The 16972-nt window shown below is 41.1% G+C and overlaps 2 protein-coding genes across 2 annotated transcripts in view; one reads left to right on the top strand and one right to left on the bottom strand.

Moving 5' to 3' along the window:
* Positions 1-16972, bottom strand: part of LOC117775323 (serine/threonine-protein kinase 32C-like) — an 86391-nt gene that overhangs the window by 54856 nt on the left and 14563 nt on the right. The gene's annotated exons all lie outside the window — the stretch shown is intronic.
* Positions 6464-16972, top strand: part of LOC117775324 (leucine-rich repeat-containing protein 27-like) — a 34922-nt gene continuing 24413 nt past the window's right edge. The window contains exon 1 of the mRNA XM_034608374.1: positions 6464-6663. The gene's annotated coding sequence lies outside the window, so the exon portion shown is untranslated. The remainder of the gene's footprint in view (positions 6664-16972) is intronic.

The raw sequence follows: 16972 nt of genomic DNA, 5'->3' as shown, positions 1-16972 counted from the left end.
ACTTTTGACGTTCGACCACTAAAAACGAATCAGTTCTTGAGTCAAAGTGAATGTTTTTGCCAAATTCGACCACCAACATCTATTGAGTTAATCCTTGAGTCACACCGAGCCTTTGTACTAATTTTTAAGAAATTCCCTCAAGGCATTTTTGAGATATTATGTTAACAAGAAAGGGACAGACGGACAACCTGACAAATAATACCTCCAGCCACTGGCTGTTGCCTGCGTGAAGGCATAACGATGACTGTGAGTTTTAAGTAATGTACATTTACATGTGAAGTGTTTACATCTGCATCAGATGAGCAGTGGATGTGCTGCTGCCTTTAGTTTAGAGCCTCCTAATTAAATTGGACAGAAAGTCGTTAAGGAAGTTAACAGAAAGTCACCACATATAATGGTTGGTTGAAAATCCTTTGAAATCGATAAATGGCTGAAGTCTCTAACCCACATGCAACAGAGCAGCAGACAGTTCCCTGCTGATGCTCTACCAGGCATTCCTGCTTTGCTTTTGATTTTGGTCTGATCTTTAGCAAAGCATGCTCAGCTGGATTGAGGTCAGGTGACTAAGTTGCCGTGTCAAGAACATTCTGTTTGGCCTCAAAAGGAAGCCTTGCTTGTCTTGTCTGTTGGTATAAAATCACTGCTCTCCTGCATCGTCCTAAACAACAAGACTGAGAATCCACTGCCATGATCAGTGGAGCTTTGTGTAGTCACAAACTGACATTAGCATGCTCACAGTAACAAAGCTAATCTAAATGTATAATGCTTGCCATGTTCATCATATTAGTTTAGCATAATAGCATGCAAATATTAGCTTATAATTATTAAACACAAAGCACACCCAAGGCTGGTGGGAATGTCATTAATTTCGGGTTTCTTTTAGACATAAACAAAATTTGGACCTGATGGTGGCACTAAAGGAAAAGTCATATAATATAGCAAAATATATTTTTCATTAAAATGACAACTAGCTGATCTGAACACTGTTTGTATGGACAATCTGAAGGATGAAAAGTCACAGACGCAGTTACAACAAAAGAAAAAAATCAAATACAAAGGCTCTGCTGAACTGAAACTGCTGTATTTTAAAGACTTTCTATATGTGTCTTATCAGATCATCGCAATTAAATAACAAAGCATTAAACATTCATAAACTGATAAAAAGAAATAAATAGCCTGAGCTATATCACACTGAATTGGACATTTTAAAGAACGCCACTGAAGTTCTTATCAAGATCAGCTATTGCGTGCATAAATTTGTGGAAATGAACAAGAGGAAAACAGGCCCTTAATCTCTAAATGAAAATGCTTAATTTGGAGTTCCAGGGTGATCAGGCAAAGGCAGACGAGTCCTACTTCAGAAAAACACCAGGCTCACAGCACTGCAATCATTCATCTTGTTTTATGTTGCTTAATCAATATGTGTAATGGCACAGTAGATGTTTTGGCTCATTGCCTTCCTCAGTAGATGTGTGTACGGCTGATTGATTGGTTTGGAGTTTGAAGCAAGTCCTAAGGGAGGGAGGGCCGTAGACTGGGAGGAGTAAGGAACAGTTTGAAAGACTGTAAAAGGGAAGTAATCTCAGGGGAGAAAAAAGAAACACTGTATTTAATGTAAAGCAATGGAAAAGCCCTGCAATAAATACTTTTTTGATTATGTAATGTTGTGTTTTTGTCGATAAATCGTCAGAGAGGTGTTGATTCATTGGATTGTGATGCATTTTGTACGGCTGAGACTGACTCACGATCGGGTCGAGCACAGAACCTCGCTACCATACCCAGACTGATACTGCACAGACACTGGCTCCAAATGCGCAAGATGGCAGTGTTCATATCTGGGATAGTTTGGCTTCAATTCTGGAATGTGGGAGGAAGAAGAGACATCTTATGTCCATCTTATATCAGATTCAGGATCAAGTATGTGTACACATACCAGGAATATGACTGTGGTGTTCATTGTGCTCAATGTACTTACACAAATAGTCATACAGTAGAGAATAGAAGAGGAAAAAAGTGCAAGGGTGCAGAGTACAAAGATGCTTGAACAGATAGGGATTATTTATGTATCTATACATCAGGATACAAAAATACATACATATATATATGTTTACTGTATATATACAGTCTATGGTGTAAACACTCAAGGTTAGCTTGTGTTATACATTTGAAATTATGATATGTTGGGCTCAGAAGTAAAACTAGGAAAATGTGACAACTCTGTTCACTGACTGTCTTCCCTTTCCTTTGAAGAACTACCAGGCTAATTAGCTGCTGGCTCATAGTATGAAACTGACATAAAGCAATCACCCAGATCACGTAGGAAAGACTTGCCACTATGCTGGGCTTTCAACAACAAAAAGATATAGCCCGTTTCTTACTCCTTTGAACATCAAAATAAGACAGCGTGGTGTTCCTTCTTTGACGAAACCATTGTCGGCCAAGTGTAAATCGTGCAGATGCAGAGAGCTTATTAACCAGAAAACATCCAGAGTTTTGTTCTTGTTGTTATTGTTTTACCAACCCACAGAAGAAGCTGCAATTAGCTAGAGCTGAGTAAACTCACCAAAAGACAGTTGGCGTTGTATTCGGTGGAATCAACTTTCACTTGTTAGAGCTTGTTGAGACACTTCTGAGGGCTTGAGATTTAATTAAAACGCAGTGGTAGTTATAAATGAAAGACTTGTATTGAAAAGTTTTTTTGCAAGTGCATTGATACTGATTGGAGTCAGGAAAAGTCAGTTGCCTTTTCAATATGCACAGCACGTACTGTAATGCCGGCATGTGGGCTGATGAGCTGATGGGCTACCCCTGACCGTTCTCCTCGTCGTCTGTCTTACTGATTGAGACTTGCCTCTGGTCGGTGTGTACATGTGTATGTGCGTGTATGTGTGTGCAGTGCCTCAGGCAGATGTGAGCACAGCAGGCATGTAGCTAACTCATGTGGCTCCTCCTTAAAAGTCACTCACTTCTGAAGCTCACATCTGATCTGCTCAGCCCCCTGTCCGTGCAGACATAGAGTGATCATGAGAGAAGAAAGCACATGCTGGGCTCCTCCAGGCAGACCCACTGCCAGCTGACCTATGCAACTCAGTGCGGAATCAAGAGGTAAACCCCATCAATGCTAGTTAGTTCCAGACAAAAGACACAAGGTGTGGTGTGCATGCGTTGTCTGGGAGATAGACTAATCCAGTGTGGATTCTCCTCGCTTATTCCTTTGTACATGGCTAATCCTTTCATATGGGGTGGCTCTGGCTTCGCTCTGGTGCTGACACACAGACTCTGTACCATAAACATAGCTTTCAATGTGGTATTTAAAAGGATAAGGGCACATGTATTTAAAAAAAGAAAAGCAAATGTATATACAACATGGTGGGTTCATAAGCTCATGGTTCTGGTTCTTCGCCAGATGAAAATACATGGATTTATATAGGTTATGTTGAGCAATCAACATGTCTGAAACTCAGGCAGAGATGTCCATTTCAGCTCACTCACAGATATGACAGCAGTATAATATGTAAAACTGATTGGGTTCAATGGATGTTGCTTAAATCAGTGTTTCCAAAAGAATTAGAGAATCAGTAGCTACACGTGGGGAGTGGACTTATGCACAAGAGCATGAGGTTCACTCTCATGCGCAACAGAGACCAAGTGACGGATAAGAGAGCAGTCTCCCTGCCTGCTAAGATTTGCATGCCCCTCAGGGAACATGAAAACCTACAGCAGAAACGTTGACAAGGTCTGGCTGTCTACAAGGAACAGTAAAAACTTTATGGGTGTTTTGAAGGCCCAAACAACAAGGGATGTCTCCAAGTGCTGCCAAAGTAAAGAGGGAGGGAGAGCAACAGAGACAGAGAGGGCGAGCGACCAAGACAGCTGGAGCGATGCAATGAAGCAATGAAGCAAAACAAAACATTAGAAACAATTATGTTATCATGAGTGTGTAAAAAACATCATGAAACTGTATTGGAACAGTTAGACTATGGTGGGCTGAAATAAATGGGAGACACTGCTTAACTATCTTAGGGTCCAACCCTGTTTAAGCTTTTGTCACATTATAGCAAAGTGTATAACTTTACTGTCTTGATAAGGATTTATAATGTTAATTGCATATTAAACCATGCAATATTATGAATAAATTTGTAAGAGGGAAGAGTGTTAATGAGGGGGACTTGCAAAATGTTATTTTGAAATCTGTGGTTTCATGCCAGTATGAGCTGGTGATATGTGCTGGTGGCAAGACCAGCAGTGGGTGTGCAAAGTCGTCAGTAACACGACTGAAAAGGTGGCGCTAATAAAAAATAATTACCTATGTGAGTTATTGCTTTCCCAGCCAAATCCGTTAATGATGTCACAAATCTGATAACAGTTTTATAGAACTACTGTAAAATGTGTTTACCACTGAGATCCATCAGCCTCCAAACACACTCATACTTAATGCAACTGCACACACTACATCATCTAAAAAATAAGGACATACGTACTTTGTTGTGTCTCACTTCAATAAGTGTCTTGTGTAACAACCGAATTCATTGAAATATCAAGCCGAATTGAAATTTGTTATTGAGTTTGTCTAATAAAGGAAGCCGAAGTGCCTCATATTATCCAGCAAGCCGCCATAGAAAATGAAATCAGTCTCAACAAGTTCTGCAACATTAAGCACTGGTTTACTTTTGTTATCATTTCAGGTCTTTTATAATATTCCCAATGGAATAATACAGATATTTGTCAAATATAACATAGCTTTCCATGTGGTATCTAATTAAGGAAAAAAAAAGGTAAACCTTAGAAAATATTATTTTTTATTATAAGGGGTAAGTCAGGGTTAACAATGTCATCCTTAGAGTGCTGCCATAGAATATATATAAAGATGGACAACATGACAGATCCCCAAAAGTGAAGCCAAATCTCTTCGTCCCCTGGTGGCTGGTTGAAGTATCGGTCAGAAACCTCCACATAATCCATGTTAGTGGATGGGGCATGGGCCAAACTAAAAAGTCAAAGAACACGTCAAATATAGGAGTTATCTGATACAATTAAAAGAGGTTGATTGAGACCTGAGACTGACTCGCGACTGGTCTAGCGCTTGTATCGGCAGGACATCAATACTGCAGCTCCACAACAATGTTACTGTATACTGCACAGACTCTAGCTACAAATTACTGTATGTCAAAGTTGCATGATGGTGGAACTTATATCTGAGCTTCAGGAGGAAGTGGAGAAGTATCGTCCCTCCTTATTGACAGTCTAGGGTTCAGGGATCACTGACTGATTTGATGAGTTTGAAATGTATGTGAATCATGCGTTATGGACTTCACGGTCTCCAGATCTCAACCCAGTTAAACACCTAATGGAGATTTAAGAACTGTTGGACCGCTCTTAATGGTGTTCATCCTCAGTAGTGCTCAGAGACTTGTGGGTTCAATGAAAGGTAGCACTGAAGCTGTTATGGCTGCTAATGGTGGCCCAACACCTTACTAAAGCCGCCTTCAGACACGGCCTTGAGGAACTCCTGAGAATTGGGTCCAGACATTCTCCTGAAGTTTCCTTTCACACATGAACAATGCAGCTGGAGATTCTCTGCTCAGACATGTTCACAATGACAACAAATCCTCTGGTTGGATTCAGGTGAGGGGTAGTGCAGCAGGCAGAGGCAGGATGTAACTATCAGCTCTTCTTCTTTGTTTACAGCTCATCGACATCCGATTGTCCCTTATCACCATAAACTCTCTTGACATCATCTTCTATGTCTTCTACGTTTATGGCACAGCTTTTTCAATTTTGTTTTATTTTGTACGTTTGCATCTGTCGCGTATTAGAAGCAGACTCTCACCCCGACATTTGCATTAACACATTCACCTGCAGTGCATGTCTGAAAGCATCTCATGAAACTGTATGGTCCTTGACAGATAACTTCACTCACATAATATATTTTAAAATTATTATTCCTATTTTATGACTTGAGCCCGAACACAAACATTTTTAACTGGCATTTTAATTAAGACTCTTAAAATGATTTATCCCAGTACAGACTGACTTTCTCAGCTTCAAAATCTTTCTCGATGATGACCTGACTTTAATATGAGGAGGACAACTGTCAAACAGCACTGAGACACGCCATATCTGTCAGACGGTATAAATCTAAGCCTAAATGTTGATATATTAACAAAGGAAGCCCCGTAAATGTTATATTATTCTCTATCTAATATTGTGAAAATTATTCTACGTGACATATAGTACAATTAACCATCCACCTCAACTTTTCTTTTTTAAAACCATCGATCGATTTCCCCTGTATCAGAGCTCTTCCTCGAAGTATGAGTCATCTGGTAATGGGAAAAGCAAAACAAAAGCACCCCACCCACCCACCCACCATGCACCCTCCTCCCTCCCTTTAACTGGCCTGCTGAAAGGAGCTGCTCTTCAGATTCAGGCGTGAAAAGAGGTTTGGGTCTTGTTCCAAGCTAAGGGGATAATTAGTGCAGACACTGCATTTCCTGTAACCATCACTTCAGCATCAGAGAGACCCTGTCTGGCTAACACATGCTGCGAGGGGGAATAACGAGGGAGGCCGTGCACTGGTCTTACATGTCATCCAAGCTTTCCGCTGACTTTAATCACAACATAGACCATCACGGAACTGACTCACCAGTGAGGCAGCAAGAGGTGAAGTAGTTCTCGCAGCCCGGTCGATATATGGGTTCAAGCAGCAGCACAAATGTTTAAAATGTTTATTGTTCAACACTGACCTTGCCAGGCCTTATCTGAAGCTTACATTTTTCTCTTTAACTTCTGACTGCATTGTAAAAATCCAACCAGACGTCAGGTTTTCAATGAATGTTTTTCTAAAGCTGTCAACGGGTGTTCTTAGATATGCAGTTTTTCCTTTCCCAGCTTCCAGTTGCTGCTTTCTGCATCGCTGCTGCAGCAGATGTTGAGCCAAATCATTGAAGGACAGAGGGCATCCTTTGGTTTAACTACAGATGAGCTCGGCAATACAAACTTCAATAAACTTGAGGCTTTTCTGATAAATCAATGGAACGCTGCTGTCAGTATTTTTAATTTGTGTTGTTTCATGGTCAAGTGGTGCTTCAGAGAAACTAACAAGTTGATGGTGAATGAGGCTGGATAGAAAAACTGTGTCTGTACTGACTGTGTTGGCTCCATCCACTGCTCTCAGATTACAGTTGATGCTGCACAAAAGACTACAGGTAAAACCCTGCGGACGACTGCAGCACGAAGTGTGAGTGAATTCGATCCAGCCAAAGAACAGTGCGAGAACGACAACATCTTTTCCTCTCTAAGGGCTGAAAGCTGCTGACACTGCAGGATGATCTGATGAGTAGGCTCCACAGGGGTCCTCAGTGGGTGATTGGCTCCTGTGGAGGAGCTGATACAGGCATAAAGCCCATGTCAAGGGGCACGGAGAGTAGTTGTCGAAAGTGTGTGTATGTGTGTGTTCTTGTACTCATAAGCTCTAATTGACCCAAAAGCCCCTTCTACAGCCTATTCAAAGCGGGAGTGTAGAGCCTTTATTCCGCCTAACTGCTCTGTATTAAAGGTTTGAGCCATAAACTGTTTATAAAGATGGGCCACATGACAGTTACCCAGAAGTGAAAGTATTTCAATTGCCCCCTGCTGGCTGGCTTATAAGTAGGTTTGTTGATGCTATAAAAACAGCAGACAGCAGAGACTGATTCGGGATTGGTCGAGGACCTCAGACACTGAATGATGTGGGAAATGTGTATAAAAGGAGCACACAATACTACCTTCATAATTTGCTCTTAAAATCTCAGTGAAATACTGCGCCGTTACTTCAGAAATCTTGTTGGTCAAAAGTGAACCTCACCACCACAAATTTTAAGATCGCCACAAAATATGACTATAAGTGCACATTTGCTATTTGAAAAAACATGAGCACTGAACAGGAAAATGACAGGTGTCCGTCCGACACTAACAAAGACAGTTGCATTGCGCTGGGGGGGGGGGGGGGGGGGATTTCTTCTGCTTTGAGCTGCTCTGCACCAGGTGTAAGATGCAGTGGTAGCATTGGGAGTTTCCATACAATCTGATCAAAAGCTCCGCTTATTTCTATGACAGCAATTAACAAAATCGAATCGACTATAATACAGTGGATGGTAGGAGAGAGAAAAGAGGAGGCCAGACAAGGTGAAACACTTTCAAGAACATGAAAAATACATTATGCAACAGGATCATTAAACTTACTAATTCTACCCTGGGAAACACTGAATTTCAGTTATGGGTCTGGAAAGAAAAACCTTCAAAGTGTTTCTCTGTAGCTGGATTAAGGACCGGGTTGGTACTAATTCTTCAAACATGAAGAGAAATGGGAGTACAGCATGTCAGAGCCAATATTAGTAAAGTAGAAAAGATTGTCTGGAACCCCAAACATGTTGACAAACACAAAAGAGCCAATACATGTGTAAAATTCAATATCAATTTAGTTTGTGGTACTAAATTTCTATAGTCGCATCTTGGTATTAATTATGAATCCTGAGATAATGTAATTTTCATGAGACGTTCTTTATTAATCACCATCACAGTCGCTGCTTGCGGCACAACGAGGGTTGTGTGAGGGGAGGAGTGGTGGCAATTTATCAAGAACGCAGATGCTTATCAATTATGAGTTCAACTCACATACAAGTATTTGCACTTTGGATCGCTGAGGCAGGATTCACTGTAAAAAGACGTTCAGTTCTTCAAGGTCTATGTTGTTAATGCAAGGTCACAGATTTGAGAAAAGTTGTCTGTCCTCAGTATTTTATGATGTTGGAAAGTGTGATGAAGCACACCAAAGTTGCAAAATGGTCAAGTACACAAACAAAAACAACACCATGTTTAACCAATAAAAATGGCAGCTTGTTTTGAGTATCAGCTGTAGTATAATATTTGGGGGCAGCACGGTGGTGCAGTGGTGAGCACTGCTCCATCACAGCAAGATTGGCCAGGGTTTTATGTGTGGAGTTTGCATATTTACCCTGTGTCTGCGTGGCTTTTGTCCTGCTTCATCCCACAGTCCAAAGACATTCAGATTAGGGTTAGGTTAATTGAAGACTCTAAGGCTACATCCATATAACTACATTTTCGTAGTATGGCATTTTCAAACTAAAACGATCTCTGTCTATATGAGCATTTTGGCTCAGTATCAGTTTTAATCCCTGTCCATACCAGCGCCCGGACCACTGTGCGAGAGGCACTTGACTGCTGCGCCACAGCTCTGCATGTGGTGGTTGCCTGCTGTTCAAACGGACAGCGTCTCTGCTGCGGTTCTGTGAGGTTTCTGGAAAAACTCCTGAAATTCCCAGGATAAAAGTCGGGAAACGCTGGAGTGCTTTTACTTTGAAACAGGTACAGTAAGTGTTGAAAATATTTATAATTGTGACATATTCAACAGAAAAACTGTGGTGAAAGATCATTTTCACTGTCTATTTTGCCGTGAATCTTGCTGTACGTGGAAAAGAAAATTGGCAAGACCTCAAAACCGCAGCTGAACCACACAGCTCACACAGGCATTGTAGACACTATAACCTAATGGGTGGCAAAATGAAAAGCAAGTTGTTCCACGCAGGCAGTGCAGCCCGGGCGTAACACATCTGAAAACGCATATCACGTGACCACTCACGCACACTGAACATGCGTGTGCCGCTGTTAACAGGAAGTATCTGGTTGTTAGTTGCAGATTGCTCAAATAATATCTCATCTTCGACACGTCAGCAGTTATATCATTGTAAGATGCACAACAGCTGTTAGCAAAAACAACAACAGCGTTAGCAATGCTTGAAATTGATTATCCATGTTGTGTTCTAACCTAGTAGCCAAGACTAATGCCAATTGTTTTCTTCTGGAAGGGGGTCATGTGATAAGGGCCTGATGAATCAGCAAAAAGCTACATTGTAACCGAAAAGACCCAATAAGCAAATGTCTCCATTTCAGCCCCTCCAGATTAAAATGCAACACCAGAGTTTTCAAACTACCACGGGGCCAGCAAATTTCTCAATTTTAGTGGCTCTAAAACTCTGTAGTAGTGTGGATGCCAGGCGTATCCACAGCAGGGTTGATGCATATTGAAATGAGAACTTAGTAATTGAGTAATGTGGATGGAGCCTACATTGTCCATAGGTGTGAATGTAAGAATGAATGGTTGTTTGTCTCTGCATGTCAGCCCTGCGATATGCTGGTGACTCAAAGGTGTACCCTTCCTCCTGCCCAATGTCATCTGGGATTGGCTCCAGCTCCCCCTACGACCCTCAAGAGGAAAAGCAATACATCTATCATGGATGGATAGATGGATGGATAATATTCAGCCATTCAGTGTGAAACAGAGAGTTCAGTGTTTTTAATAAATGATTAATTGGAGACAAATGAATGAATGGTGATGCAGTTTCCTCCTCTGTGTTGACAAAACCACAAATCCCTCCAGTTTTCCTTTGAGAACACATTACCGTACAGTGATGCACTAGAGAAAATAACTGAACTTTGGTTGGCTTTAATATAAAACCATGGAGAGAGCAGATTAAGTATTGATGCATTCCTCAGCAAATCAAAACACCACCCACAACATCTCATTCTCCAGTATGTAGCCTCAAGTTTCACCTTGGGTTCACCAAAGAGGCTTTATCTGACTGGAAGAGAATCAGCGCATGATCAATAACCTGGACAAATGATACTGTTCTGCTGTCACCTCAAATGGATACATCAAGCGGAGCTACAGATGCCACCAAGGACTGAGAAAGAGGCCAAGGACTAGCCCAAATTGGGGGGTGGGGGGGTGGGTGAGTGTGGGTAAAGGGGTGCAGCCTAATAGGTTTGATGTCAGCAGAGCTTGAGCACATTGATCTACGGCAATACCACTTAATACGATGGAGTCATGGTTCACCAGGCTCATTCCATTCACATCTCAAAGTGTTGCTGTGTGTGCTGACAGGGCAGGTTTGGATAGGCCAAGACAATGAAGTCCTGTCACATGTTCTGCTGCTATAAAACACATAATTTCTGATATATAATGATCCCAGATGTCAATGTAAGCTTAGCCTAGCATTTTTTATTATTGGCAAACACTGAATATTTTATGCATTAAAACTACTGTTAATGGTCACTTACACTGAGTGCAATAAACAGAACATAATTCATGTCAACCATTCAGAAATCAACGTGTTAACATTGTATTATACTAAAATTGGAACGCAAAGGCCCAAGTCCCCTCATGAAGACACATTTAAAATCACTAGATCTAGATTTTTATTCGGTTTCACAACAAATTACAACGGGCGTAAATAACACTACCATAAATATGCCTATTTTCAACAAGACTCATGAATTAAGCTTTGGGAAATCATTCAAAAATGTCAAAAGTCAGTAACATCTCACAATGTTGAAGAAGTGCTAAAAAGAAATCCTGGATCCCCCCATTGTCTGAATATGTGCCAAAGGTTAATTTCAATAAAATAGGTTCAGTAGTTTTATTTCGACTAACAAACAGATAAACAATGATGAAACCTCATTAACCTCATTCGTGGAGCTTATTGCTTCTTGTAGAGTGAGAGTGATATGGGTTATTTTATTATTAACGCCAAACACAATCAAAGATTTTTGATAGAATCCCTTAAAATGTAGTAATTAAATTATGACCAAAGCAGGGATGTCACAAGAACCGATACTTCAGTGTCAACACGATCATAAAATTCCTAAATTCAAATATTTGTATAAAAGAGCGTGTGTTGAAGTAAATTGGGATTTATTGTTTTGTTTTTTGCCTTGGTATCAAATAATCAAAATGGTATCGGTATCGACTACAACATGTTTGGTATTGTAGACAAAAGTATGTACTTATCAGTACATTTCCTCATTGGATTTTCCCATCCAACTGGCTGGAGCCAATCTCAGCTGACATCGGGCAAGAGGTCTGGTTACTGGACAGTCGGCCAGTCTATCACAAGAGATACACTATATACGAGAGATACACTTCAAATTTACACTTTCATTTAGAGCTGCATGTCTTTCATTTCATTTCAGTCATTTCTCATAATTGTTGGAAGAAACCAGAGTACCTGGAGGGAGCCCACTGAAAGAGTCTCAATGTGATCTGGATTGGTGTAAAAAACAATATATATTATGGTTATGATTAGGTCTTCATGCCATTTCTGGACTGTATTTTCTTTTTACTTATCAGCAGACCTGTACATATCTGCCAGAAGCTTGTACTGGCCTGCAGATTTACTGGCAAGCCTCTAGTCCACACATGATTTCCAGTAGTCCCCCCCCCTCAGGAAACTTTGCTCTTGGCATAATTGTTCACAAAAGCTGATTGTGCACTTCTGTCAGTTGCTGAATGGCAGAGAGCCGAATTCAGTGTGTGGTGAAGAAACTCTGATGATCCACAGGGCAGAGAAAGACAGATATTTTCCTCATTAAGTTTAGAACTAGTCAAAGCCAAGACATAATTTCAATAAGCAATAGTAGCTGCTCTGTTTCAACTGAATGTAATGTATTTGTATAGTTAAATGAGCCATACTGTATTATGTCCATATTCAGGTTCATCATTTTAATTTTGGGATATAACTTGAAAATATTTACATGTTCTAATGTTCAGAAAAACACCTCACTTTCCTCTTACTGTCCATTTCTGCAGTTCCTCTTTTCAGTCTCTGTCTGAAACGCTTGGTTTCTTCAAGGACCCCCTCCTGATAAGTCCCGTCTGCTCTGATTGGCCAGCTGGCCCACTCTGCTGTGATAGATCAACTAATCCAATCCAGCACGTGTAAGCAATGTCTGTTGTTTGTGTGTTTCGGGGGGGAGAGGAACTCCCAATCTTTTAACAGACATTGGTCTTTTTAACTTCAAATAGTTTTTAGATACAAAAAAAACTATATAACACACTAGAGGAAAGAAAAATGTAAAAAGAATCATATGTCTTCTTTAACCAACCAATGAATTAGTTGGTTAATCAATTAGTCCATTGAATCAGAAATAATTGGCATTCGATTATTGAGGAAATACTTGTCAGAGTTATTGTTACTGATCGATACTGATCAATGACTGACGACAACTCTTCCATTACACACAGATTTTGGCTGTTGCTGTGTTTAGCAACAACTTCCTCCAACACTTTAACACTATCATCGTGTATCCATGTCAAAAAGTGTGAGGAAGCATGAAAGTGTCACCACGTTCACGGTCGTGCTTCATGTATTAATTAAAGTCAACTGGTCGATTTCAGTGCTGCCATAACAGAGCTTTTGTACATCCCGTACAGTCTACCAGATGGAAACACAGTTTGAACAAAGCCCTGCATAACTGGCACCAAATCAATCATTATTTCGATAATGGCAAACTGACGACCTGAATCCGAGGGTAATAATTAATAAATATCAAAGTGAGGCTCAATCCTTTTTAAATGTTTACGGAAAGTGAACTCTGAAATGTTAATGCGGAGTACATTTAGAATACAACCCAGCCATCAAATCACACTAAGTGAATGCACCCTGTATGGACAAGCCCATTGGACCGAGATCAAAAAACCTCCTAGCATCGATCCCTTCCTGTTCTGCCTTTTGAGAATACGCCTCTGCTTCTAATCCAATCCCATGCAGTCTGCCTCTGTATTATGTTATCAGCCTGCGCACAAGCTACTGCTCAGATTTGCTGACAAGTTTCCATTTGCATACACAGTGCACATAACCACTACGCCGCATCCTTGGCAGCTTTATAGCATCGGCAGCAGGCACCACCAGATATGATGGGGGGCTCTGTGCTTTGCTGAAGTTCTCATGGCGGCACTCTAGTATCTCGGCACAGACGGTGGCTGAGGGATCAGAGTCGGAGAGCATGTGACACTTCACTGTGCAACTAGGATCATAGTAAGAACTGCTCTAAAAAAAACTGTTTGCTTTACAGCAGCATCTTCTCCCACATGATTACTGAATATTTCATTGCAGTAGTAAGCCATATTTCATGGTCTGTAGTAGTCGAGCGGCGGCTGGAGCACATCAGAGCCTTAAATATTGAACATCCAATCAAATGCATCGACAGGCAGATGCAGGAAGACTCAAGCTTCTTTCAGACATGCTCTGGACTCCACAGATCCTCCATAAGTCGATGCAGCAGGGGATCCACCGCGAGTGAGTGGGGGGGTTGATGACGCTTCTAACGCAAAAATGAAAAAAAAGAGAAAACAATTATCTCACGGTAAAAAACCGGAGTCATACATGTAGAAGACACCGACGAAAGATGTCAAGAGAGTTTGTGGTGATAAGAGCTGACGACGGTGTCGGAATGCTGTAAACAAAATCACATGATCTACGCAGTAGCGTTAATACGTCACTTCCTGTCTCACCCAGCTGCTCCACCTCTCGCCTGAATAACGTGGAGGATTTGTTGCTGTTGTGAACGAGTTTGTGCACAGAACCTCCGGCTGTGTTGCGCATGTGTGAAAGGCAAACTCTGGGTAAACTCCGAAGCCAATTCTCCAGATTTTACCCGGAGGTCATGTCTGAAAACAGCTTTACTGTACAATTCAACTCACTGTAAATCCAACATATTCTGATTGATAGACTCCATCTCTGGAGCCCCCTTGCAAACTGTGGAGCTGGTTATGAAGGCAATCTTGATCTTGACCTTGCACTGGTTGTCTTTGATCCATATTGACGGGACTCTCATTACAGCATAGGGGGAGAGGACTCACATGTTCTTTGATGAGCACAGGGAAGGCTGCATGTGCCTCGGATGACGATAAAGCGGAGTATGGTGACTTGACTCATCATCATTAGCAGCGTCTGCTTCATTCCAAGTAGTTTCGATTTTAAGACCACACTGCTATACGTGTTTTTAGTGCAAATAAATGTATTTACAGACGACAAAGAAATAGGTGTCGGGTGAAAAAGTCACCACTATAGTAGCAAATTACCCGTTACCTATACATATATATGACCAAGTCCAAAGTGCTGCCTGTGAAAGGCATCATTAAGCATCCCGCCTCCGGCTGCTTACCTTAAGTTTATTTTATCACTAGTGACAAAAAGCCAATGCTTGTTGTCATGAGTCTCAAAGGGGCATTGCAGGAAAGTGCAGTGCACTGAAGGCCACGACTGATGAATCTGTTTACTTAAATCACTATCATCATTGAACAGCCATCATCATCATTTTCTCCTCGTACACTAGAGCACTAATACAGCCTAATTGCGGGGTCTCTAAACAGAGCGCTTTAATGAATATTCATGAGCGCTACAGAGCTCATTGTCTTTGCAGGCGTGACAGTTTCAGCTATGGATCTCAACTGATAATTGGACAAGGATGGGGAGATACGCTCAGAGGGTGTGCGGGTGCAACACTGCGTTCAATTCCAGTGGTGATTGGACGGCCCCTGCGGGCAGACCGTCATGTGGTTATTCCGTCTTTGAGTCTCCTTGCGTGTGCATTAATTACCCTGAGAGTGTTATTTTGATCTTCATCTGCTGGACGACTTTAATGATGACACTAAAGAGTCATTCTGCAGGAAAATGAAAGCGGCCATTAAGGCTTGATCTGGATGCTGTTTTTTTCCCAGGCTGTTTGTACGCCTTACTAATGTGATGAATCTCGGTAGAAAAACAACTAGTGGTGCATGTGATTCATACGCAGTACTATATCTCTGAGGTAAGTCTTCAAATTAGAATGAACTTGAACTGGTGCTGCCTTGGAGACCAACAGAGGGCGTAGATCAGGGATGTGCAGCCCAACCAGCAAACCTAGTTTGGGCTTCACTGCTGATCATTAGAAAATACTGATTTCTACCTGTGCAGTTCAGTCATGCCTCTTGTTATCCACCCCCAGCCTTAGATACAGGCCAGTTATCTGTTTTTTCAATCAGGTTTGCTTACTGTGATCAATATCTCGTTTCTTAATCTTTCCCTCTTTTGATTTTTCTGTCTGAGTTTTTCTCAGCCTTTTGTGATCAAGGGCTCTGCTCAAGAACCTGTGAACAATTGATATTTTCAGACACCAGGAGATTTTTCACATTTACCTGTGACAATATATAAAAACATATAATTTGCTTTTCTTACTCTGCTCTGTACTGTCGGGGGTGGCATCTGGGTAGAGTATGCAGAAGGCAGGACATGACAAACATTTCGCTACGGAAATCACAAGTTTATGTTTACAGGACATCAACACTGGCGTCAGCACTTATCACCTAAAGCTCTTGAATCTCATTGTCTTTCCCACACGACGTCTTCATCTGTGTCTTCTATGTCATAAAAGCTCCCAATTGTTCATGGTGAATTCTCTGGATGTAAGTATGCCCTATTCTCACATGGGCTCACTAGGACATTCTCCAGGGTTTTTACAAGGGGGATGGGGCAGGACAAAATTCTGAGAATGTCGGGAGCAACTGACTCAAACATCTGTGTTCTCACAGAAAGCCCCTTTGGATAATTTGAGGAGAATATCCAGAGTTTAGTGCATGTTTGAAGCAGCTTAACTTTTTGTCCACCTCCATCGATACCCCTGATGATTTTCCTTTCTCATGCTTTGTTGTAAAATGTGTGTATTTCATTCATGCAAAGTTTAAATTCTGACTATTATTTAAAAACTGACTATACAGTTAGAAAGCCTATATGCTGCTCTGGGATCGGAAGTGAAACATCACATTTTGAATTGGTATAAGAGCATGGAGAAAAACTTAGATTTGATTATTATTATGAAATGCCATTTCACATTAAATGCATTGCAACATTCAATGCATGAATGTTGGCTAATTTTAGGTTTAGGTGATCCACATTAAATACAAACTTAAACATTTGCACAGTGGGAATGCAGTGGCAATATCATATTAAATCAGTTCTATTCTAAATTTCTAACAGCAAATGTAATGTACAGTGTGTGTAACTAGTGTTTTGTGGCTGTGTGAAATATCTCCACAGATGTCAAGTAAATCCTAACAAACAGGGAGCCACGTCAGAGAGAATGAAAGAGGAGATGT

This window comes from Hippoglossus hippoglossus, chromosome 15 (genome assembly GCF_009819705.1).
Source record: "Hippoglossus hippoglossus isolate fHipHip1 chromosome 15, fHipHip1.pri, whole genome shotgun sequence".
In the NCBI taxonomy this organism is placed as follows: Eukaryota; Metazoa; Chordata; class Actinopteri; order Pleuronectiformes; family Pleuronectidae; genus Hippoglossus; species Hippoglossus hippoglossus.
The sequence above is the reverse complement of the archived record's forward strand: the minus strand, read 5'-3'. Positions and strand labels throughout refer to the sequence as shown.